At 48.7% G+C, this 17,400-nt stretch overlaps 61 non-coding genes across 61 annotated transcripts; 50 read left to right on the forward strand and 11 right to left on the reverse strand.

Annotated features, from left to right (window-relative positions):
• Positions 1-572: 572 nt before the first annotated feature.
• On the forward strand, positions 573-654 carry Trnas-uga (transfer RNA serine (anticodon UGA)). Its single transcript has one exon. It is a non-coding gene; the product is annotated as a tRNA-Ser (tRNA).
• Positions 655-1,735: 1,081 nt separating this feature from the next.
• On the forward strand, positions 1,736-1,817 carry Trnas-uga (transfer RNA serine (anticodon UGA)). The gene has a single exon. It is a non-coding gene; the product is annotated as a tRNA-Ser (tRNA).
• A 290-nt stretch (positions 1,818-2,107) lies between these two features.
• Trnag-gcc (transfer RNA glycine (anticodon GCC)) lies at positions 2,108-2,178 on the reverse strand. Its single transcript has one exon. It is a non-coding gene; the product is annotated as a tRNA-Gly (tRNA).
• A 426-nt stretch (positions 2,179-2,604) lies between these two features.
• Positions 2,605-2,676, forward strand: Trnae-uuc (transfer RNA glutamic acid (anticodon UUC)). The gene has a single exon. It is a non-coding gene; the product is annotated as a tRNA-Glu (tRNA).
• A 222-nt stretch (positions 2,677-2,898) lies between these two features.
• Trnas-uga (transfer RNA serine (anticodon UGA)) lies at positions 2,899-2,980 on the forward strand. Its single transcript has one exon. It is a non-coding gene; the product is annotated as a tRNA-Ser (tRNA).
• Positions 2,981-3,060: 80 nt separating this feature from the next.
• On the forward strand, positions 3,061-3,133 carry Trnaf-gaa (transfer RNA phenylalanine (anticodon GAA)). The gene has a single exon. It is a non-coding gene; the product is annotated as a tRNA-Phe (tRNA).
• Positions 3,134-3,767: 634 nt separating this feature from the next.
• Trnae-uuc (transfer RNA glutamic acid (anticodon UUC)) lies at positions 3,768-3,839 on the forward strand. Its single transcript has one exon. It is a non-coding gene; the product is annotated as a tRNA-Glu (tRNA).
• A 384-nt stretch (positions 3,840-4,223) lies between these two features.
• Positions 4,224-4,296, forward strand: Trnaf-gaa (transfer RNA phenylalanine (anticodon GAA)). Its single transcript has one exon. It is a non-coding gene; the product is annotated as a tRNA-Phe (tRNA).
• Positions 4,297-4,433: 137 nt separating this feature from the next.
• Positions 4,434-4,504, reverse strand: Trnag-gcc (transfer RNA glycine (anticodon GCC)). Its single transcript has one exon. It is a non-coding gene; the product is annotated as a tRNA-Gly (tRNA).
• A 426-nt stretch (positions 4,505-4,930) lies between these two features.
• Positions 4,931-5,002, forward strand: Trnae-uuc (transfer RNA glutamic acid (anticodon UUC)). The gene has a single exon. It is a non-coding gene; the product is annotated as a tRNA-Glu (tRNA).
• A 384-nt stretch (positions 5,003-5,386) lies between these two features.
• On the forward strand, positions 5,387-5,459 carry Trnaf-gaa (transfer RNA phenylalanine (anticodon GAA)). The gene has a single exon. It is a non-coding gene; the product is annotated as a tRNA-Phe (tRNA).
• A 137-nt stretch (positions 5,460-5,596) lies between these two features.
• Trnag-gcc (transfer RNA glycine (anticodon GCC)) lies at positions 5,597-5,667 on the reverse strand. Its single transcript has one exon. It is a non-coding gene; the product is annotated as a tRNA-Gly (tRNA).
• A 720-nt stretch (positions 5,668-6,387) lies between these two features.
• Positions 6,388-6,469, forward strand: Trnas-uga (transfer RNA serine (anticodon UGA)). Its single transcript has one exon. It is a non-coding gene; the product is annotated as a tRNA-Ser (tRNA).
• Positions 6,470-6,549: 80 nt separating this feature from the next.
• On the forward strand, positions 6,550-6,622 carry Trnaf-gaa (transfer RNA phenylalanine (anticodon GAA)). Its single transcript has one exon. It is a non-coding gene; the product is annotated as a tRNA-Phe (tRNA).
• Positions 6,623-6,759: 137 nt separating this feature from the next.
• Positions 6,760-6,830, reverse strand: Trnag-gcc (transfer RNA glycine (anticodon GCC)). Its single transcript has one exon. It is a non-coding gene; the product is annotated as a tRNA-Gly (tRNA).
• A 426-nt stretch (positions 6,831-7,256) lies between these two features.
• Trnae-uuc (transfer RNA glutamic acid (anticodon UUC)) lies at positions 7,257-7,328 on the forward strand. The gene has a single exon. It is a non-coding gene; the product is annotated as a tRNA-Glu (tRNA).
• Positions 7,329-7,549: 221 nt separating this feature from the next.
• Trnas-uga (transfer RNA serine (anticodon UGA)) lies at positions 7,550-7,631 on the forward strand. Its single transcript has one exon. It is a non-coding gene; the product is annotated as a tRNA-Ser (tRNA).
• An 80-nt stretch (positions 7,632-7,711) lies between these two features.
• On the forward strand, positions 7,712-7,784 carry Trnaf-gaa (transfer RNA phenylalanine (anticodon GAA)). The gene has a single exon. It is a non-coding gene; the product is annotated as a tRNA-Phe (tRNA).
• A 137-nt stretch (positions 7,785-7,921) lies between these two features.
• Positions 7,922-7,992, reverse strand: Trnag-gcc (transfer RNA glycine (anticodon GCC)). Its single transcript has one exon. It is a non-coding gene; the product is annotated as a tRNA-Gly (tRNA).
• A 426-nt stretch (positions 7,993-8,418) lies between these two features.
• On the forward strand, positions 8,419-8,490 carry Trnae-uuc (transfer RNA glutamic acid (anticodon UUC)). The gene has a single exon. It is a non-coding gene; the product is annotated as a tRNA-Glu (tRNA).
• Positions 8,491-8,712: 222 nt separating this feature from the next.
• Trnas-uga (transfer RNA serine (anticodon UGA)) lies at positions 8,713-8,794 on the forward strand. Its single transcript has one exon. It is a non-coding gene; the product is annotated as a tRNA-Ser (tRNA).
• An 80-nt stretch (positions 8,795-8,874) lies between these two features.
• Trnaf-gaa (transfer RNA phenylalanine (anticodon GAA)) lies at positions 8,875-8,947 on the forward strand. Its single transcript has one exon. It is a non-coding gene; the product is annotated as a tRNA-Phe (tRNA).
• A 137-nt stretch (positions 8,948-9,084) lies between these two features.
• On the reverse strand, positions 9,085-9,155 carry Trnag-gcc (transfer RNA glycine (anticodon GCC)). The gene has a single exon. It is a non-coding gene; the product is annotated as a tRNA-Gly (tRNA).
• A 426-nt stretch (positions 9,156-9,581) lies between these two features.
• Positions 9,582-9,653, forward strand: Trnae-uuc (transfer RNA glutamic acid (anticodon UUC)). Its single transcript has one exon. It is a non-coding gene; the product is annotated as a tRNA-Glu (tRNA).
• A 76-nt stretch (positions 9,654-9,729) lies between these two features.
• Trnac-gca (transfer RNA cysteine (anticodon GCA)) lies at positions 9,730-9,801 on the forward strand. The gene has a single exon. It is a non-coding gene; the product is annotated as a tRNA-Cys (tRNA).
• Positions 9,802-9,875: 74 nt separating this feature from the next.
• Trnas-uga (transfer RNA serine (anticodon UGA)) lies at positions 9,876-9,957 on the forward strand. The gene has a single exon. It is a non-coding gene; the product is annotated as a tRNA-Ser (tRNA).
• An 80-nt stretch (positions 9,958-10,037) lies between these two features.
• On the forward strand, positions 10,038-10,110 carry Trnaf-gaa (transfer RNA phenylalanine (anticodon GAA)). The gene has a single exon. It is a non-coding gene; the product is annotated as a tRNA-Phe (tRNA).
• A 324-nt stretch (positions 10,111-10,434) lies between these two features.
• Positions 10,435-10,507, forward strand: Trnat-agu (transfer RNA threonine (anticodon AGU)). The gene has a single exon. It is a non-coding gene; the product is annotated as a tRNA-Thr (tRNA).
• Positions 10,508-10,565: 58 nt separating this feature from the next.
• On the forward strand, positions 10,566-10,647 carry Trnas-aga (transfer RNA serine (anticodon AGA)). Its single transcript has one exon. It is a non-coding gene; the product is annotated as a tRNA-Ser (tRNA).
• Positions 10,648-10,744: 97 nt separating this feature from the next.
• Trnae-uuc (transfer RNA glutamic acid (anticodon UUC)) lies at positions 10,745-10,816 on the forward strand. Its single transcript has one exon. It is a non-coding gene; the product is annotated as a tRNA-Glu (tRNA).
• A 76-nt stretch (positions 10,817-10,892) lies between these two features.
• On the forward strand, positions 10,893-10,964 carry Trnac-gca (transfer RNA cysteine (anticodon GCA)). Its single transcript has one exon. It is a non-coding gene; the product is annotated as a tRNA-Cys (tRNA).
• Positions 10,965-11,038: 74 nt separating this feature from the next.
• Positions 11,039-11,120, forward strand: Trnas-uga (transfer RNA serine (anticodon UGA)). Its single transcript has one exon. It is a non-coding gene; the product is annotated as a tRNA-Ser (tRNA).
• Positions 11,121-11,200: 80 nt separating this feature from the next.
• On the forward strand, positions 11,201-11,273 carry Trnaf-gaa (transfer RNA phenylalanine (anticodon GAA)). The gene has a single exon. It is a non-coding gene; the product is annotated as a tRNA-Phe (tRNA).
• Positions 11,274-11,410: 137 nt separating this feature from the next.
• Trnag-gcc (transfer RNA glycine (anticodon GCC)) lies at positions 11,411-11,481 on the reverse strand. The gene has a single exon. It is a non-coding gene; the product is annotated as a tRNA-Gly (tRNA).
• A 247-nt stretch (positions 11,482-11,728) lies between these two features.
• On the forward strand, positions 11,729-11,810 carry Trnas-aga (transfer RNA serine (anticodon AGA)). Its single transcript has one exon. It is a non-coding gene; the product is annotated as a tRNA-Ser (tRNA).
• A 97-nt stretch (positions 11,811-11,907) lies between these two features.
• Positions 11,908-11,979, forward strand: Trnae-uuc (transfer RNA glutamic acid (anticodon UUC)). Its single transcript has one exon. It is a non-coding gene; the product is annotated as a tRNA-Glu (tRNA).
• A 76-nt stretch (positions 11,980-12,055) lies between these two features.
• Trnac-gca (transfer RNA cysteine (anticodon GCA)) lies at positions 12,056-12,127 on the forward strand. Its single transcript has one exon. It is a non-coding gene; the product is annotated as a tRNA-Cys (tRNA).
• Positions 12,128-12,363: 236 nt separating this feature from the next.
• Trnaf-gaa (transfer RNA phenylalanine (anticodon GAA)) lies at positions 12,364-12,436 on the forward strand. The gene has a single exon. It is a non-coding gene; the product is annotated as a tRNA-Phe (tRNA).
• Positions 12,437-12,573: 137 nt separating this feature from the next.
• Positions 12,574-12,644, reverse strand: Trnag-gcc (transfer RNA glycine (anticodon GCC)). Its single transcript has one exon. It is a non-coding gene; the product is annotated as a tRNA-Gly (tRNA).
• Positions 12,645-12,760: 116 nt separating this feature from the next.
• Positions 12,761-12,833, forward strand: Trnat-agu (transfer RNA threonine (anticodon AGU)). Its single transcript has one exon. It is a non-coding gene; the product is annotated as a tRNA-Thr (tRNA).
• A 58-nt stretch (positions 12,834-12,891) lies between these two features.
• On the forward strand, positions 12,892-12,973 carry Trnas-aga (transfer RNA serine (anticodon AGA)). The gene has a single exon. It is a non-coding gene; the product is annotated as a tRNA-Ser (tRNA).
• Positions 12,974-13,070: 97 nt separating this feature from the next.
• Trnae-uuc (transfer RNA glutamic acid (anticodon UUC)) lies at positions 13,071-13,142 on the forward strand. The gene has a single exon. It is a non-coding gene; the product is annotated as a tRNA-Glu (tRNA).
• A 76-nt stretch (positions 13,143-13,218) lies between these two features.
• Trnac-gca (transfer RNA cysteine (anticodon GCA)) lies at positions 13,219-13,290 on the forward strand. The gene has a single exon. It is a non-coding gene; the product is annotated as a tRNA-Cys (tRNA).
• Positions 13,291-13,526: 236 nt separating this feature from the next.
• Positions 13,527-13,599, forward strand: Trnaf-gaa (transfer RNA phenylalanine (anticodon GAA)). Its single transcript has one exon. It is a non-coding gene; the product is annotated as a tRNA-Phe (tRNA).
• Positions 13,600-13,736: 137 nt separating this feature from the next.
• Trnag-gcc (transfer RNA glycine (anticodon GCC)) lies at positions 13,737-13,807 on the reverse strand. The gene has a single exon. It is a non-coding gene; the product is annotated as a tRNA-Gly (tRNA).
• Positions 13,808-13,923: 116 nt separating this feature from the next.
• Positions 13,924-13,996, forward strand: Trnat-agu (transfer RNA threonine (anticodon AGU)). The gene has a single exon. It is a non-coding gene; the product is annotated as a tRNA-Thr (tRNA).
• Positions 13,997-14,054: 58 nt separating this feature from the next.
• Positions 14,055-14,136, forward strand: Trnas-aga (transfer RNA serine (anticodon AGA)). The gene has a single exon. It is a non-coding gene; the product is annotated as a tRNA-Ser (tRNA).
• Positions 14,137-14,382: 246 nt separating this feature from the next.
• Positions 14,383-14,454, forward strand: Trnac-gca (transfer RNA cysteine (anticodon GCA)). The gene has a single exon. It is a non-coding gene; the product is annotated as a tRNA-Cys (tRNA).
• Positions 14,455-14,528: 74 nt separating this feature from the next.
• On the forward strand, positions 14,529-14,610 carry Trnas-uga (transfer RNA serine (anticodon UGA)). The gene has a single exon. It is a non-coding gene; the product is annotated as a tRNA-Ser (tRNA).
• A 290-nt stretch (positions 14,611-14,900) lies between these two features.
• Trnag-gcc (transfer RNA glycine (anticodon GCC)) lies at positions 14,901-14,971 on the reverse strand. The gene has a single exon. It is a non-coding gene; the product is annotated as a tRNA-Gly (tRNA).
• A 116-nt stretch (positions 14,972-15,087) lies between these two features.
• On the forward strand, positions 15,088-15,160 carry Trnat-agu (transfer RNA threonine (anticodon AGU)). Its single transcript has one exon. It is a non-coding gene; the product is annotated as a tRNA-Thr (tRNA).
• Positions 15,161-15,218: 58 nt separating this feature from the next.
• Trnas-aga (transfer RNA serine (anticodon AGA)) lies at positions 15,219-15,300 on the forward strand. The gene has a single exon. It is a non-coding gene; the product is annotated as a tRNA-Ser (tRNA).
• A 97-nt stretch (positions 15,301-15,397) lies between these two features.
• Trnae-uuc (transfer RNA glutamic acid (anticodon UUC)) lies at positions 15,398-15,469 on the forward strand. Its single transcript has one exon. It is a non-coding gene; the product is annotated as a tRNA-Glu (tRNA).
• Positions 15,470-15,545: 76 nt separating this feature from the next.
• Positions 15,546-15,617, forward strand: Trnac-gca (transfer RNA cysteine (anticodon GCA)). Its single transcript has one exon. It is a non-coding gene; the product is annotated as a tRNA-Cys (tRNA).
• A 236-nt stretch (positions 15,618-15,853) lies between these two features.
• Positions 15,854-15,926, forward strand: Trnaf-gaa (transfer RNA phenylalanine (anticodon GAA)). Its single transcript has one exon. It is a non-coding gene; the product is annotated as a tRNA-Phe (tRNA).
• A 324-nt stretch (positions 15,927-16,250) lies between these two features.
• On the forward strand, positions 16,251-16,323 carry Trnat-agu (transfer RNA threonine (anticodon AGU)). The gene has a single exon. It is a non-coding gene; the product is annotated as a tRNA-Thr (tRNA).
• Positions 16,324-16,381: 58 nt separating this feature from the next.
• Trnas-aga (transfer RNA serine (anticodon AGA)) lies at positions 16,382-16,463 on the forward strand. The gene has a single exon. It is a non-coding gene; the product is annotated as a tRNA-Ser (tRNA).
• Positions 16,464-16,560: 97 nt separating this feature from the next.
• Positions 16,561-16,632, forward strand: Trnae-uuc (transfer RNA glutamic acid (anticodon UUC)). The gene has a single exon. It is a non-coding gene; the product is annotated as a tRNA-Glu (tRNA).
• A 222-nt stretch (positions 16,633-16,854) lies between these two features.
• Trnas-uga (transfer RNA serine (anticodon UGA)) lies at positions 16,855-16,936 on the forward strand. Its single transcript has one exon. It is a non-coding gene; the product is annotated as a tRNA-Ser (tRNA).
• Positions 16,937-17,016: 80 nt separating this feature from the next.
• Trnaf-gaa (transfer RNA phenylalanine (anticodon GAA)) lies at positions 17,017-17,089 on the forward strand. The gene has a single exon. It is a non-coding gene; the product is annotated as a tRNA-Phe (tRNA).
• A 137-nt stretch (positions 17,090-17,226) lies between these two features.
• Positions 17,227-17,297, reverse strand: Trnag-gcc (transfer RNA glycine (anticodon GCC)). The gene has a single exon. It is a non-coding gene; the product is annotated as a tRNA-Gly (tRNA).
• Positions 17,298-17,400: the final 103 nt, after the last annotated feature.

A 17,400-nucleotide genomic window follows, 5' to 3' on the forward strand; every position in this document is an offset into this window, starting at 1 on the left:
TAGTAAACAGGAGATCCCCGGTTCAAATCCGGGCAGTGCCTTTAGCAGTAATGTTGTGGTTTCTGGTCGGCCTTGTGGCAATGGCCAGCGGTTTGTCAGGCTGCGATGGCCGAGTGGTTAAGGCGTTTGACTAGAAATCAAATGGGATCTTCCCGCGTAGGTTCGAATCCTACTCGCAGCGGACGCAAAAAGGTGTTTTTGACACGAACAGAAAGACAGAGCTAGTTCAAATTGTCAGAAAAAGCATGACATCTAAATAACTTAGTGGTGCGAATGTGTCCCGCATGGTCTAGTGGTTAGGATTTCTGGTTTTCACCCAGGCGGCCCGGGTTCGATTCCCGGTGCGGGAAGTGTACATTTTTTAAGTTAAGTTGCTCTCTCACGCGTTGATGTTATATACCCTGTGCGTGGATTCCGTCCTTGGCTGGGGATATAGCTCAGTGGTAGAGCATTCGACTGCAGATCGAGAGGTCCCTGGTTCAAACCCGGGTGTCCCCTACTAGTTGGCTTTTTGTCCTCTTCGGCACCTGAGTGGTGAGCTGGTGAATTATTCTGGTTACCCAGCAATTTCTGCTGCGATGGCCGAGTGGTTAAGGCGTTAGACTTGAAATCTAATGGGATCTTCCCGCGTAGGTTCGAACCCTACTCGCAGCGAATCTACAAACATTCTTTTTGATCTGGTCAAGTGTCTATCACAACGTACAGACCTTTGCCATGTGATAGAATTGATCATGGCCGAGATAGCTCAGTTGGGAGAGTGTCAGACTGAAGATCTGAAGGTCCCTGGTTCAATCCCGGGTCTCGGCATTTTATCACTGCCCAGCAGGGCGGCTTGAGGTGGTGAATGCAAGCAGCCGTAGCACTTTTCTTCAGCTATGTTTTTTTATTTATTTTCCTTCCTTTCTTTTTTACGGAGGGTATTTTCAGGTGTAGGTAAAACACGATGCATTGGCGGGGAATCGAACACCGGTCTCCCGCGTAGCAGGCGAGAATTCTACCACTGAACCACCAATGCGTTACTACTCATTTCCAAAATTTCCGAGTGACAGTGTATCACGTCCCGGTGTGTTAGTAGCCTTAACGGCAATTCAGACGTGTGATATTGAGATTTTCAAAATCTCCCAACAGGCAGGCGCTGTGGCTTAGCGGTTAAAGCGCCTGTCTAGTAAACAGGAGATCCCCGGTTCAAATCCGGGCAGTGCCTTTAGCAGTAATGTTGTGCTTTCTGGTCGGCCTTGTGGCAATGACCAGCGGTTTGTCAGGCTGCGATGGCCGAGTGGTTAAGGCGTTTGACTAGAAATCAAATGGGATCTTCCCGCGTAGGTTCGAATCCTACTCGCAGCGGACGCAAAAAGGTGTTTTTGACACGAACAGAAAGACAGAGCTAGTTCAAATTGTCAGAAAAAGCATGACATCTAAATTACTTAGTGGTGCGAATGTGTCCCGCATGGTCTAGTGGTTAGGATTTCTGGTTTTCACCCAGGCGGCCCGGGTTCGATTCCCGGTGCGGGAAGTGTACATTTTTTAAGTTAAGTTGCTCTCTCACGCGTTGATGTTATATACCCTGTGCGTGGATTCCGTCCTTGCCTGGGGATATAGCTCAGTGGTAGAGCATTCGACTGCAGATCGAGAGGTCCCTGGTTCAAACCCGGGTGTCCCCTACTAGTTGGCTTTTTGTCCTCTTCGGCACCTGAGTGGTGAGCTGGTGAATTATTCTGGTTACCCAGCAATTTCTGCTGCGATGGCCGAGTGGTTAAGGCGTTAGACTTGAAATCTAATGGGATCTTCCCGCGTAGGTTCGAACCCTACTCGCAGCGAATCTACAAACATTCTTTTTGATCTGGTCAAGTGTCTATCACAACGTACAGACCTTTGCCATGTGATAGAATTGATCATGGCCGAGATAGCTCAGTTGGGAGAGCGTCAGACTGAAGATCTGAAGGTCCCTGGTTCAATCCCGGCTCTCGGCATTTTATCACTGCCCAGCAGGGCGGTTTGAGGTGGTGAATGCAAGCAGCCGTAGCACTTTTCTTCAGCTATGTTTTTTTATTTATTTTCCTTCCTTTCTTTTTTACGGAGGGTATTTTCAGGTGTAGGTAAAACGCGATGCATTGGCGGGGAATCGAACCCCGGTCTCCCGCGTGGCAGGCGAGAATTCTACCACTGAACCACCAATGCGTTACTACTCATTTCCAAAATTTCCGAGTGACAGTGTATCACGTCCCGGTGTGTTAGTAGCCTTAACGGCATTTCAGACGTGTGATATTGAGATTTTCAAAGTCTCCCAACAGGCAGGCGCTGTGGCTTAGCGGTTAAAGCGCCTGTCTAGTAAACAGGAGATCCCCGGTTCAAATCCGGGCAGTGCCTTTAGCAGTAATGTTGTGCTTTCTGGTCGGCCTTGTGGCAATGGCCAGCGGTTTGTCAGGCTGCGATGGCCGAGTGGTTAAGGCGTTTGACTAGAAATCAAATGGGATCTTCCCGCGTAGGTTCGAATCCTACTCGCAGCGGACGCAAAAAGGTGTTTTTGACACGAACAGAAAGACAGAGCTAGTTCAAATTGTCAGAAAAAGCATGACATCTAAATTACTTAGTGGTGCGAATGTGTCCCGCATGGTCTAGTGGTTAGGATTTCTGGTTTTCACCCAGGCGGCCCGGGTTCGATTCCCGGTGCGGGAAGTGTACATTTTTTAAGTTAAGTTGCTCTCTCACGCGTTGATGTTATATACCCTGTGCGTGGATTCCGTCCTTGGCTGGGGATATAGCTCAGTGGTAGAGCATTCGACTGCAGATCGAGAGGTCCCTGGTTCAAACCCGGGTGTCCCCTACTAGTTGGCTTTTTGTCCTCTTCGGCACCTGAGTGGTGAGCTGGTGAATTATTCTGGTTACCCAGCAATTTCTGCTGCGATGGCCGAGTGGTTAAGGCGTTAGACTTGAAATCTAATGGGATCTTCCCGCGTAGGTTCGAACCCTACTCGCAGCGAATCTACAAACATTCTTTTTGATCTGGTCAAGTGTCTATCACAACGTACAGACCTTTGCCATGTGATAGAATTGATCATGGCCGAGATAGCTCAGTTGGGAGAGCGTCAGACTGAAGATCTGAAGGTCCCTGGTTCAATCCCGGGTCTCGGCATTTTATCACTGCCCAGCAGGGCGGTTTGAGGTGGTGAATGCAAGCAGCCGTAGCACTTTTCTTCAGCTATGTTTTTTTATTTATTTTCCTTCCTTTCTTTTTTACGGAGGGTATTTTCAGGTGTAGGTAAAACACGATGCATTGGCGGGGAATCGAACCCCGGTCTGCCGCGTGGCAGGCGAGAATTCTACCACTGAACCACCAATGCGTTACTACTCATTTCCAAAATTTCCGAGTGACAGTGTATCACGTCCCGGTGTGTTAGTAGCCTTAACGGCATTTCAGACGTGTGATATTGAGATTTTCAAAATCTCCCAACAGGCAGGCGCTGTGGCTTAGCGGTTAAAGCGCCTGTCTAGTAAACAGGAGATCCCCGGTTCAAATCCGGGCAGTGCCTTTAGCAGTAATGTTGTGCTTTCTGGTCGGCCTTGTGGCAATGGCCAGCGGTTTGTCAGGCTGCGATGGCCGAGTGGTTAAGGCGTTTGACTAGAAATCAAATGGGATCTTCCCGCGTAGGTTCGAATCCTACTCGCAGCGGACGCAAAAAGGTGTTTTTGACACGAACAGAAAGACAGAGCTAGTTCAAATTTTCAGAAAAAGCATGACATCTAAATTACTTAGTGGTGCGAATGTGTCCCGCATGGTCTAGTGGTTAGGATTTCTGGTTTTCACCCAGGCGGCCCGGGTTCGATTCCCGGTGCGGGAAGTGTACATTTTTTAAGTTAAGTTGCTCTCTCACGCGTTGATGTTATATACCCTGTGCGTGGATTCCGTCCTTGGCTGGGGATATAGCTCAGTGGTAGAGCATTCGACTGCAGATCAAGAGGTCCCTGGTTCAAACCCGGGTGTCCCCTACTAGTTGGCTTTTTGTCCTCTTCGGCACCTGAGTGGTGAGCTGGTGAATTATTCTGGTTACCCAGCAATTTCTGCTGCGACGGCCGAGTGGTTAAGGCGTTAGACTTGAAATCTAATGGGATCTTCCCGCGTAGGTTCGAACCCTACTAGCAGCGAATCTACAAACATTCTTTTTGATCTGGTCAAGTGCCTATCACAACGTACAGACCTTTGCCATGTGATAGAATTGATCATGGCCGAGATAGCTCAGTTGGGAGAGCGTCAGACTGAAGATCTGAAGGTCCCTGGTTCAATCCCGGGTCTCGGCATTTTATCACTGCCCAGCAGGGCGGTTTGAGGTGGTGAATGCAAGCAGCCGTAGCACTTTTCTTCAGCTATGTTTTTTTATTTATTTTCCTTCCTTTCTTTTTTACGGAGGGTATTTTCAGGTGTAGGTAAAACACGATGCATTGGCGGGGAATCGAACCCCGGTCTCCCGCGTGGCAGGCGAGAATTCTACCACTGAACCACCAATGCGTTACTACTCATTTCCAAAATTTCCGAGTGACAGTGTATCACGTCCCGGTGTGTTAGTAGCCTTAACGGCATTTCAGACGTGTGATATTGAGATTTTCAAAATCTCCCAACAGGCAGGCGCTGTGGCTTAGCGGTTAAAGCGCCTGTCTAGTAAACAGGAGATCCCCGGTTCAAATCCGGGCAGTGCCTTTAGCAGTAATGTTGTGCTTTCTGGTCGGCCTTGTGGCAATGGCCAGCGGTTTGTCAGGCTGCGATGGCCGAGTGGTTAAGGCGTTTGACTAGAAATCAAATGGGATCTTCCCGCGTAGGTTCGAATCCTACTCGCAGCGGACGCAAAAAGGTGTTTTTGACACGAACAGAAAGACAGAGCTAGTTCAAATTGTCAGAAAAAGCATGACATCTAAATTACTTAGTGGTGCGAATGTGTCCCGCATGGTCTAGTGGTTAGGATTTCTGGTTTTCACCCAGACGGCCCGGGTTCGATTCCCGGTGCGGGAAGTGTACATTTTTTAAGTTAAGTTGCTCTCTCACGCGTTGATGTTATATACCCTGTGCGTGGATTCCGTCCTTGGCTGGGGATATAGCTCAGTGGTAGAGCATTCGACTGCAGATCAAGAGGTCCCTGGTTCAAACCCGGGTGTCCCCTACTAGTTGGCTTTTTGTCCTCTTCGGCACCTGAGTGGTGAGCTGGTGAATTATTCTGGTTACCCAGCAATTTCTGCTGCGATGGCCGAGTGGTTAAGGCGTTAGACTTGAAACCTAATGGGATCTTCCCGCGTAGGTTCGAACCCTACTCGCAGCGAATCTACAAACATTCTTTTTGATCTGGTCAAGTGCCTATCACAACGTACAGACCTTTGCCATGTGATAGAATTGATCATGGCCGAGATAGCTCAGTTGGGAGAGCGTCAGACTGAAGATCTGAAGGTCCCTGGTTCAATCCCGGGTCTCGGCATTTTATCACTGCCCAGCAGGGCGGTTTGAGGTGGTGAATGCAAGCAGCCGTAGCACTTTTCTTCAGCTATGTTTTTTTATTTATTTTCCTTCCTTTCTTTTTTACGGAGGGTATTTTCAGGTGTAGGTAAAACACGATGCATTGGCGGGGAATCGAACCCCGGTCTCCCGCGTGGCAGGCGAGAATTCTACCACTGAACCACCAATGCGTTACTACTCATTTCCAAAATTTCCGAGTGACAGTGTATCACGTCCCGGTGTGTTAGTAGCCTTAACGGCATTTCAGACGTGTGATATTGAGATTTTCAAAATCTCCCAACAGGCAGGCGCTGTGGCTTAGCGGTTAAAGCGCCTGTCTAGTTAACAGGAGATCCCCGGTTCAAATCCGGGCAGTGCCTTTAGCAGTAATGTTGTGCTTTCTGGTCGGCCTTGTGGCAATGGCCAACGGTTTGTCAGGCTGCGATGGCCGAGTGGTTAAGGCGTTTGACTAGAAATCAAATGGGATCTTCCCGCGTAGGTTCGAATCCTACTCGCAGCGGACGCAAAAAGGTGTTTTTGACACGAACAGAAAGACAGAGCTAGTTCAAATTGTCAGAAAAAGCATGACATCTAAATTACTTAGTGGTGCGAATGTGTCCCGCATGATCTAGTGGTTAGGATTTCTGGTTTTCACCCAGGCGGCCCGGGTTCGATTCCCGGTGCGGGAAGTGTACATTTTTTAAGTTAAGTTGCTCTCTCACGCGTTGATGTTATATACCCTGTGCGTGGATTCCGTCCTTGGCTGGGGATATAGCTCAGTGGTAGAGCATTCGACTGCAGATCGAGAGGTCCCTGGTTCAAACCCGGGTGTCCCCTACTAGTTGGCTTTTTGTCCTCTTCGGCACCTGAGTGGTGAGCTGGTGAATTATTCTGGTTACCCAGCAATTTCTGCTGCGATGGCCGAGTGGTTAAGGCGTTAGACTTGAAATCTAATGGGATCTTCCCGCGTAGGTTCGAACCCTACTCGCAGCGAATCTACAAACATTCTTTTTGATCTGGTCAAGTGCCTATCACAACGTACAGACCTTTGCCATGTGATAGAATTGATCATGGCCGAGATAGCTCAGTTGGGAGAGCGTCAGACTGAAGATCTGAAGGTCCCTGGTTCAATCCCGGGTCTCGGCATTTTATCACTGCCCAGCAGGGCGGTTTGAGGTGGTGAATGCAAGCAGCCGTAGCACTTTTCTTCAGCTATGTTTTTTTATTTATTTTCCTTCCTTTCTTTTTTACGGAGGGTATTTTCAGGTGCAGGTAAAACACGATGCATTGGCGGGGAATCGAACCCCGGTCTCCCGCGTGGCAGGCGAGAATTCTACCACTGAACCACCAATGCGTTACTACTCATTTCCAAAATTTCCGAGTGACAGTGTATCACGTCCCGGTGTGTTAGTAGCCTTAACGGCATTTCAGACGTGTGATATTGTAATTTTCAAAATCTCCCAACAGGCAGGCGCTGTGGCTTAGCGGTTAAAGCGCCTGTCTAGTAAACAGGAGATCCCCGGTTCAAATCCGGGCAGTGCCTTTAGCAGTAATGTTGTGCTTTCTGGTCGGCTTTGTGGCAATGGCCAGCGGTTTGCCAGGCTGCGATGGCCGAGTGGTTAAGGCGTTTGACTAGAAATCAAATGGGATCTTCCCGCGTAGGTTCGAATCCTACTCGCAGCGGACGCAAAAAGGTGTTTTTGACACGAACAGAAAGACAGAGCTAGTTCAAATTGTCAGAAAAAGCATGACATCTAAATTACTTAGTGGTGCGAATGTGTCCCGCATGGTCTAGTGGTTAGGATTTCTGGTTTTCACCCAGGCGGCCCGGGTTCGATTCCCGGTGCGGGAAGTGTACATTTTCTAAGTTAAGTTGCTCTCTCACGCGTTGATGTTATATACCCTGTGCGTGGATTCCGTCCTTGGCTGGGGATATAGCTCAGTGGTAGAGCATTCGACTGCAGATCGAGAGGTCCCTGGTTAAACCCGGGTGTCCCCTACTAGTTGGCTTTTTGTCCTCTTCGGCACCTGAGTGGTGAGCTGGTGAATTATTCTGGTTACCCAGCAATTTCTGCTGCGATGGCCGAGTGGTTAAGGCGTTAGACTTGAAATCTAATGGGATCTTCCCGCGTAGGTTCGAACCCTACTCGCAGCGAATCTACAAACATTCTTTTTGATCTGGTCAAGTGTCTATCACAACGTACAGACCTTTGCCATGTGATAGAATTGATCATGGCCGAGATAGCTCAGTTGGGAGAGCGTCAGACTGAAGATCTGAAGGTCCCTGGTTCAATCCCGGGTCTCGGCATTTTATCACTGCCCAGCAGGGCGGTTTGAGGTGGTGAATGCAAGCAGCCGTAGCACTTTTCTTCAGCTATGTTTTTTTATTTATTTTCCTTCCTTTCTTTTTTACGGAGGGTATTTTCAGGTGTAGGTAAAACACGATGCATTGGCGGGGAATCGAACCCCGGTCTCCCGCGTGGCAGGCGAGAATTCTACCACTGAACCACCAATGCGTTACTACTCATTTCCAAAATTTCCGAGTGACAGTGTATCACGTCCCGGTGTGTTAGTAGCTTTAACGGCATTTCAGACGTGTGATATTGAGATTTTCAAAATCTCCCAACAGGCAGGCTCTGTGGCTTAGCGGTTAAAGCGCCTGTCTAGTAAACAGGAGATCCCCGGTTCAAATCCGGGCAGTGCCTTTAGCAGTAATGTTGTGCTTTCTGGTCGGCCTTGTGGCAATGGCCAGCGGTTTGCCAGGCTGCGATGGCCGAGTGGTTAAGGCGTTTGACTAGAAATCAAATGGGATCTTCCCGCGTAGGTTCGAATCCTACTCGCAGCGGACGCAAAAAGGTGTTTTTGACACGAACAGAAAGACAGAGCTAGTTCAAATTGTCAGAAAAAGCATGACATCTAAATTACTTAGTGGTGCGAATGTGTCCCGCATGGTCTAGTGGTTAGGATTTCTGGTTTTCACCCAGGCGGCCCGGGTTCGATTCCCGGTGCGGGAAGTGTACATTTTTTAAGTTAAGTTGCTCTCTCACGCGTTGATGTTATATACCCTGTGCGTGGATTCCGTCCTTGGCTGGGGATATAGCTCAGTGGTAGAGCATTCGACTGCAGATCGAGAGGTCCCTGGTTCAAACCCGGGTGTCCCCTACTAGTTGGCTTTTTGTCCTCTTCGGCACCTGAGTGGTGAGCTGGTGAATTATTCTGGTTACCCAGCAATTTCTGCTGCGATGGCCGAGTGGTTAAGGCGTTAGACTTGAAATCTAATGGGATCTTCCCGCGTAGGTTCGAACCCTACTCGCAGCGAATCTACAAACATTCTTTTTGATCTGGTCAAGTGTCTATCACAACGTACAGACCTTTGCCATGTGATAGAATTGATCATGGCCGAGATAGCTCAGTTGGGAGAGCGTCAGACTGAAGATCTGAAGGTCCCTGGTTCAATCCCGGGTCTCGGCATTTTATCACTGCCCAGCAGGGCGGTTTGAGGTGGTGAATGCAAGCAGCCGTAGCACTTTTCTTCAGCTATGTTTTTTTATTTATTTTCCTTCCTTTCTTTTTTACGGAGGGTATTTTCAGGTGTAGGTAAAACACGATGCATTGGCGGGGAATCGAACCCCGGTCTCCCGCGTGGCAGGCGAGAATTCTACCACTGAACCACCAATGCGTTACTACTCATTTCCAAAATTTCCGAGTGACAGTGTATCACGTCCCGGTGTGTTAGTAGCCTTAACGGCATTTCAGACGTGTGATATTGAGATTTTCAAAATCTCCCAACAGGCAGGCGCTGTGGCTTAGCGGTTAAAGCGCCTGTCTAGTAAACAGGAGATCCCCGGTTCAAATCCGGGCAGTGCCTTTAGCAGTAATGTTGTTCTTTCTGGTCGGCCTTGTGGCAATGGCCAGCGGTTTGCCAGGCTGCGATGGCCGAGTGGTTAAGGCGTTTGACTAGAAATCAAATGGGATCTTCCCGCGTAGGTTCGAATCCTACTCGCAGCGGACGCAAAAAGGTGTTTTTGACACGAACAGAAAGACAGAGCTAGTTCAAATTGTCAGAAAAAGCATGACATCTAAATTACTTAGTTGTGCAAATGTGTCCCGCATGGTCTAGTGGTTAGGATTTCTGGTTTTCACCCAGGCGGCCCGGGTTCGATTCCCGGTGCGGGAAGTGTACATTTTTTAAGTTAAGTTGCTCTCTCACGCGTTGATGTTATATACCCTGTGCGTGGATTCCGTCCTTGGCTGGGGATATAGCTCAGTGGTAGAGCATTCGACTGCAGATCGAGAGGTCCCTGGTTCAAACCCGGGTGTCCCCTACTAGTTGGCTTTTTGTCCTCTTCGGCACCTGAGTGGTGAGCTGGTGAATTATTCTGGTTACCCAGCAATTTCTGCTGCGATGGCCGAGTGGTTAAGGCGTTAGACTTGAAATCTAATGGGATCTTCCCGCGTAGGTTCGAACCCTACTCGCAGCGAATCTACAAACATTCTTTTTGATCTGGTCAAGTGTCTATCACAACGTACAGACCTTTGCCATGTGATAGAATTGATCATGGCCGAGATAGCTCAGTTGGGAGAGCGTCAGACTGAAGATCTGAAGGTCCCTGGTTCAATCCCGGGTCTCGGCATTTTATCACTGCCCAGCAGGGCGGTTTGAGGTGGTGAATGCAAGCAGCCGTATCACTTTTCTTCAGCTATGTTTTTTTATTTATTTTCCTTCCTTTCTTTTTTACGGAGGGTATTTTCAGGTGTAGGTAAAACACGATGCATTGGCGGAGAATCGAACCCCGGTCTCCCGCGTGGCAGGCGAGAATTCTACCACTGAACCACCAATGCGTTACTACTCATTTCCAAAATTTCCGAGTGACAGTGTATCACGTCCCGGTGTGTTAGTAGCCTTAACGGCATTTCAGACGTGTGATATTGAGATTTTCAAAATCTCCCAACAGGCAGGCGCTGTGGCTTAGCGGTTAAAGCGCCTGTCTAGTAAACAGGAGATCCCCGGTTCAAATCCGGGCAGTGCCTTTAGCAGTAATGTTGTGCTTTCTGGTCGGCCTTGTGGCAATGGCCAGCGGTTTGTCAGGCTGCGATGGCCGAGTGGTTAAGGCGTTTGACTAGAAATCAAATGGGATCTTCCCGCGTAGGTTCGAATCCTACTCGCAGCGGACGCAAAAAGGTGTTTTTGACACGAACAGAAAGACAGAGCTAGTTCAAATTGTCAGAAAAAGCATGACATCTAAATTACTTAGTGGTGCGAATGTGTCCCGCATGGTCTAGTGGTTAGGATTTCTGGTTTTCACCCAGGCGGCCCGGGTTCGATTCCCGGTGCGGGAAGTGTACATTTTTTAAGTTAAGTTGCTCTCTCACGCGTTGATGTTATATACCCTGTGCGTGGATTCCGTCCTTGGCTGGGGATATAGCTCAGTGGTAGAGCATTCGACTGCAGATCGAGAGGTCCCTGGTTCAAACCCGGGTGTCCCCTACTAGTTGGCTTTTTGTCCTCTTCGGCACCTGAGTGGTGAGCTGGTGAATTATTCTGGTTACCCAGCAATTTCTGCTGCGATGGCCGAGTGGTTAAGGCGTTAGACTTGAAATCTAATGGGATCTTCCCGCGTAGGTTCGAACCCTACTCGCAGCGAATCTACAAACATTCTTTTTGATCTGGTCAAGTGTCTATCACAACGTACAGACCTTTGCCATGTGATAGAATTGATCATGGCCGAGATAGCTCAGTTGGGAGAGCGTCAGACTGAAGATCTGAAGGTCCCTGGTTCAATCCCGGGTCTCGGCATTTTATCACTGCCCAGCAGGGCGGTTTGAGGTGGTGAATGCAAGCAGCCCTAGCACTTTTCTTCAGCTATGTTTTTTTATTTATTTTCCTTCCTTTCTTTTTTACGGAGGGTATTTTCAGGTGTAGGTAAAACACGATGCATTGGCGGGGAATCGAACCCCGGTCTCCCGCGTGGCAGGCGAGAATTCTACCACTGAACCACCAATGCGTTACTACTCATTTCCAAAATTTCCGAGTGACAGTGTATCACGTCCCGGTGTGTTAGTAGCCTTAACGGCATTTCAGAGGTGTGATATTGAGATTTTCAAAATCTCCCAACAGGCAGGCGCTGTGGCTTAGCGGTTAAAGCGCCTGTCTAGTAAACAGGAGATCCCTGGTTCAAATCCGGGCAGTGCCTTTAGCAGTAATGTTGTGCTTTCTGGTCGGCCTTGTGGCAATGGCCAGCGGTTTGTCAGGCTGCGATGGCCGAGTGGTTAAGGCGTTTGACTAGAAATCAAATGGGATCTTCCCGCGTAGGTTCGAATCCTACTCGCAGCGGACGCAAAAAGGTGTTTTTGACACGAACAGAAAGACAGAGCTAGTTCAAATTGTCAGAAAAAGCATGACATCTAAATTACTTAGTGGTGCGAATGTGTCCCGCATGGTCTAGTGGTTAGGATTTCTGGTTTTCACCCAGGCGGCCCGGGTTCGATTCCCGGTGCGGGAAGTGTACATTTTTTAAGTTAAGTTGCTCTCTCACGCGTTGATGTTATATACCCTGTGCGTGGATTCCGTCCTTGGCTGGGGATATAGCTCAGTGGTAGAGCATTCGACTGCAGATCGAGAGGTCCCTGGTTCAAACCCGGGTGTCCCCTACTAGTTGGCTTTTTGTCCTCTTCGGCACCTGAGTGGTGAGCTGGTGAATTATTCTGGTTACCCAGCAATTTCTGCTGCGATGGCCGAGTGGTTAAGGCGTTAGACTTGAAATGTAATGGGATCTTCCCGCGTAGGTTCGAACCCTACTCGCAGCGAATCTACAAACATTCTTTTTGATCTGGTCAAGTGTCTATCACAACGTACAGACCTTTGCCATGTGATAGAATTGATCATGGCCGAGATAGCTCAGTTGGGAGAGCGTCAGACTGAAGATCTGAAGGTCCCTGGTTCAATCCCGGGTCTCGGCATTTTATCACTGCCCAGCAGTGCGGTTTGAGGTGGTGAATGCAAGCAGCCGTAGCACTTTTCTTCAGCTATGTTTTTTTATTTATTTTCCTTCCTTTCTTTTTTACGGAGGGTATTTTCAGGTGTAGGTAAAACACGATGCATTGGCGGGGAATCGAACCCCGGTCTCCCGCGTGGCAGGCGAGAATTCTACCACTGAACCACCAATGCGTTACTACTCATTTCCAAAATTTCCGAGTGACAGTGTATCACGTCCCGGTGTGTTAGTAGCCTTAACGGCATTTCAGACGTGTGATATTGAGATTTTCAAAATCCCCCAACAGGCAGGCACTGTGGCTTAGCGGTTAAAGCGCCTGTCTAGTAAACAGGAGATCCCCGGTTCAAATCCGGGCAGTGCCTTTAGCAGTAATGTTGTGCTTTCTGGTCGGCCTTGTGGCAATGGCCAGCGGTTTGTCAGGCTGCGATGGCCGAGTGGTTAAGGCGTTTGACTAGAAATCAAATGGGATCTTCCCGCGTAGGTTCGAATCCTACTCGCAGCGGACGCAAAAAGGTGTTTTTGACACGAACAGAAAGACAGAGCTAGTTCAAATTGTCAGAAAAAGCATGACATCTAAATTACTTAGTGGTGCGAATGTGTCCCGCATGGTCTAGTGGTTAGGATTTCTGGTTTTCACCCAGGCGGCCCGGGTTCGATTCCCGGTGCGGGAAGTGTACATTTTTTATGTTAAGTTGCTCTCTCACGCGTTGATGTTATATACCCTGTGCGTGGATTCCGTCCTTGGCTGGGGATATAGCTCAGTGGTAGAGCATTCGACTGCAGATCGAGAGGTCCCTGGTTCAAACCCGGGTGTCCCCTACTAGTTGGCTTTTTGTCCTCTTCGGCACCTCAGTGGTGAGCTGGTGAATTATTCTGGTTACCCAGCAATTTCTGCTGCGATAGCCGAGTGGTTAAGGCGTTAGACTTGAAATCTAATGGGATCTTCCCGCGTAGGTTCGAACCCTACTCGCAGCGAATCTACAAACATTCTTTTTGATCTGGTCAAGTGTCTATCACAACGTACAGACCTTTGCCATGTGATAGAATTGATCATGGCCGAGATAGCTCAGTTGGGAGAGCGTCAGACTGAAGATCTGAAGGTCCCTGGTTCAATCCCGGGTCTCGGCATTTTATCACTGCCCAGCAGGGCGGTTTGAGGTGGTGAATGCAAGCAGCCGTAGCACTTTTCTTCAGCTATGTTTTTTTATTTATTTTCCTTCCTTTCTTTTTTACGGAGGGTATTTTCAGGTGTAGGTAAAACACGATGCATTGGCGGGGAATCGAACCCCGGTCTCCCGCGTGGCAGGCGAGAATTCTACCACTGAACCACCAATGCGTTACTACTCATTTCCAAAATTTCCGAGTGACAGTGTATCACGTCCCGGTGTGTTAGTAGCCTTAACGGCATTTCAGACGTGTGATATTGAGATTTTCAAAATCTCCCAACAGGCAGGCGCTGTGGCTTAGCGGTTAAAGCGCCTGTCTAGTAAACAGGAGATCCCCGGTTCAAATCCGGGCAGTGCCTTTAGCAGTAATGTTGTGCTTTCTGGTCGGCCTTGTGGCAATGGCCAGCGGTTTGTCAGGCTGCGATGGCCGAGTGGTTAAGGCGTTTGACTAGAAATCAAATGGGATCTTCCCGCGTAGGTTCGAATCCTACTCGCAGCGGACGCAAAAAGGTGTTTTTTGACACGAACAGAAAGACAGAGCTAGTTCAAATTGTCAGAAAAAGCATGACATCTAAATTACTTAGTGGTGCGAATGTGTCCCGCATGGTCTAGTGATTAGGATTTCTGGTTTTCACCCAGGCGGCCTGGGTTCGATTCCCGGTGCGGGAAGTGTACATTTTTTAAGTTAAGTTGCTCTCTCACGCGTTGATGTTATATACCCTGTGCGTGGATTCCGTCCTTGGCTGGGGATATAGCTCAGTGGTAGAGCATTCGACTGCAGATCGAGAGGTCCCTGGTTCAAACCCGGGTGTCCCCTACTAGTTGGCTTTTTGTCCTCTTCGGCACCTGAGTGGTGAGCTGGTGAATTATTCTGGTTACCCAGCAATTTCTGCTGCGATGGCCGAGTGGTAAAGGCGTTAGACTTGAAATCTAATGGGATCTTCCCGCGTAGGTTCGAACCCTACTCGCAGCGAATCTACAAACATTCTTTTTGATCTGGTCAAGTGTCTATCACAACGTACAGACCTTTGCCATGTGATAGAATTGATCATGGCCGAGATAGCTCAGTTGGGAGAGCGTCAGACTGAAGATCTGAAGGTCCCTGGTTCAATCCCGGGTCTCCGCATTTTATCACTGCCCAGCAGGGCGGTTTGAGGTGGTGAATGCAAGCAGCCGTAGCACTTTTCTTCAGCTATGTTTTTTTATTTATTTTCCTTCCTTTCTTTTTTACGGAGGGTATTTTCAGGTGTAGGTAAAACACGATGCATTGGCGGGGAATCGAACCCCGGTCTCCCGCGTGGCAGGCGAGAATTCTACCACTGAACCACCAATGCGTTACTACTCATTTCCAAAATTTCCGAGTGACAGTGTATCACGTCCCGGTGTGTTAGTAGCCTTAACGGCATTTCAGACGTGTGATATTGAGATTTTCAAAATCTCCCAACAGGCAGGCACTGTGGCTTAGCGGTTAAAGCGCCTGTCTAGTAAACAGGAGATCCCCGGTTCAAATCCGGGCAGTGCCTTTAGCAGTAATGTTGTGCTTTCTGGTCGGCCTTGTGGCAATGGCCAGCGGTTTGTCAGGCTGCGATGGCCGAGTGGTTAAGGCGTTTGACTAGAAATCAAATGGGATCTTCCCGCGTAGGTTCGAATCCTACTCGCAGCGGACGCAAAAAGGTGTTTTTGACACGAACAGAAAGACAGAGCTAGTTCAAATTGTCAGAAAAAGCATGACATCTAAATTACTTAGTGGTGCGAATGTGTCCCGCATGGTCTAGTGGTTAGGATTTCTGGTTTTCACCCAGGCGGCCCGGGTTCGATTCCCGGTGCGGGAAGTGTACATTTTTTATGTTAAGTTGCTCTCTCACGCGTTGATGTTATATACCCTGTGCGTGGATTCCGTCCTTGGCTGGGGATATAGCTCAGTGGTAGAGCATTCGACTGCAGATCGAGAGGTCCCTGGTTCAAACCCGGGTGTCCCCTACTAGTTGGCTTTTTGTCCTCTTCGGCACCTGAGTGGTGAGCTGGTGAATTATTCTGGTTACCCAGCAATTTCTGCTGCGATAGCCGAGTGGTTAAGGCGTTAGACTTGAAATCTAATGGGATCTTCCCGCGTAGGTTCGAACCCTACTCGCAGCGAATCTACAAACATTCTTTTTGATCTGGTCAAGTGTCTATCACAACGTACAGACCTTTGCCATGTGATAGAATTGATCATGGCCGAGATAGCTCAGTTGGGAGAGCGTCAGACTGAAGATCTGAAGGTCCCTGGTTCAATCCCGGGTCTCGGCATTTTATCAATGCCCAGCAGGGCGGTTTGAGGTGGTGAATGCAAGCAGCCGTAGCACTTTTCTTCAGCTATGTTTTTTTATTTATTTTCCTTCCTTTCTTTTTTACGGAGGGTATTTTCAGGTGTAGGTAAAACACGATGCATTGGCGGGGAATCGAACCCCGGTCTCCCGCGTGGCAGGCGAGAATTCTACCACTGAACCGCCAATGCGTTACTACTCATTTCCAAAATTTCCGAGTGACAGTGTATCACGTCCCGGTGTGTTAGTAGCCTTAACGGCATTTCAGACGTGTGATATTGAGATTTTCAAAATCTCCCAACAGGCAGGCGCTGTGGCTTAGCGGTTAAAGCGCCTGTCTAGTAAACAGGAGATCCCCGGTTCAAATCCGGGCAGTGCCTTTAGCAGTAATGTTGTGCTTTCTGGTCGGCCTTGTGGCAATGGCCAGCGGTTTGTCAGGCTGCGATGGCCGAGTGGTTAAGGCGTTTGACTAGAAATCAAATGGGATCTTCCCGCGTAGGTTCGAATCCTACTCGCAGCGGACGCAAAAAGGTGTTTTTAACACGAACAGAAAGATAGAGCTAGTTCAAATTGTCAGAAAAAGCATGACATCTAAATTACTTAGTGGTGCGACTGTGTCCCGCATGGTCTAGTGGTTAGGATTTCTGGTTTTCACCCAGGCGGCCCGGGTTCGATTCCCGGTGCGGGAAGTGTACATTTTTTAAGTTAAGTTGCTCTCTCACGCGTTGATGTTATATACCCTGTGCGTGGATTCCGTCCTTGGCTGGGGATATAGCTCAGTGGTAGAGCATTCGACTGCAGATCGAGAGGTCCCTGGTTTAAACCCGGGTGTCCCCTACTAGTTGGCTTTTTGTCCTCTTCGGCACCTGAGTGGTGAGCTGGTGAATTATTCTGGTTACCCAGCAATTTCTGCTGCGATGGCCGAGTGGTTAAGGCGTTAGACTTGAAATCTAATGGGATCTTCCCGCGTAGGTTCGAACCCTACTCGCAGCGAATCTACAAACATTCTTTTTGATCTGGTCAAGTGTCTATCACAACGTACAGACCTTTGCCATGTGATAGAATTGATCATGGCCGAGATAGCTCAGTTGGGAGAGCGTCAGACTGAAGATCTGAAGGTCCCTGGTTCAATCCCGGGTCTCGGCATTTTATCACTGCCCAGCAGGGCGGTTTGAGGTGGTGAATGCAAGCAGCCGTAGCACTTTTCTTCAGCTATGTTTTTTTATTTATTTTCCTTCCTTTCTTTTTTACGGAGGGTATTTTCAGGTGTAGGTAAAACACGATGCATTGGCGGGGAATCGAACCCCGGTCTCCCGCGTGGCAGGCGAGAATTCTACCACTGAACCACCAATGCGTTACTACTCATTTCCAAAATTTCCGAGTGACAGTGTATCACGTCCCGGTGTGTTAGTAGCCTTAACGGCATTTCAGACGTGTGATATTGAGATTTTCAAAAT

Source organism: Hydractinia symbiolongicarpus, chromosome 2 (assembly GCF_029227915.1).
Source record: "Hydractinia symbiolongicarpus strain clone_291-10 chromosome 2, HSymV2.1, whole genome shotgun sequence".
Lineage (NCBI taxonomy): Eukaryota > Metazoa > Cnidaria > Hydrozoa > Anthoathecata > Hydractiniidae > Hydractinia > Hydractinia symbiolongicarpus.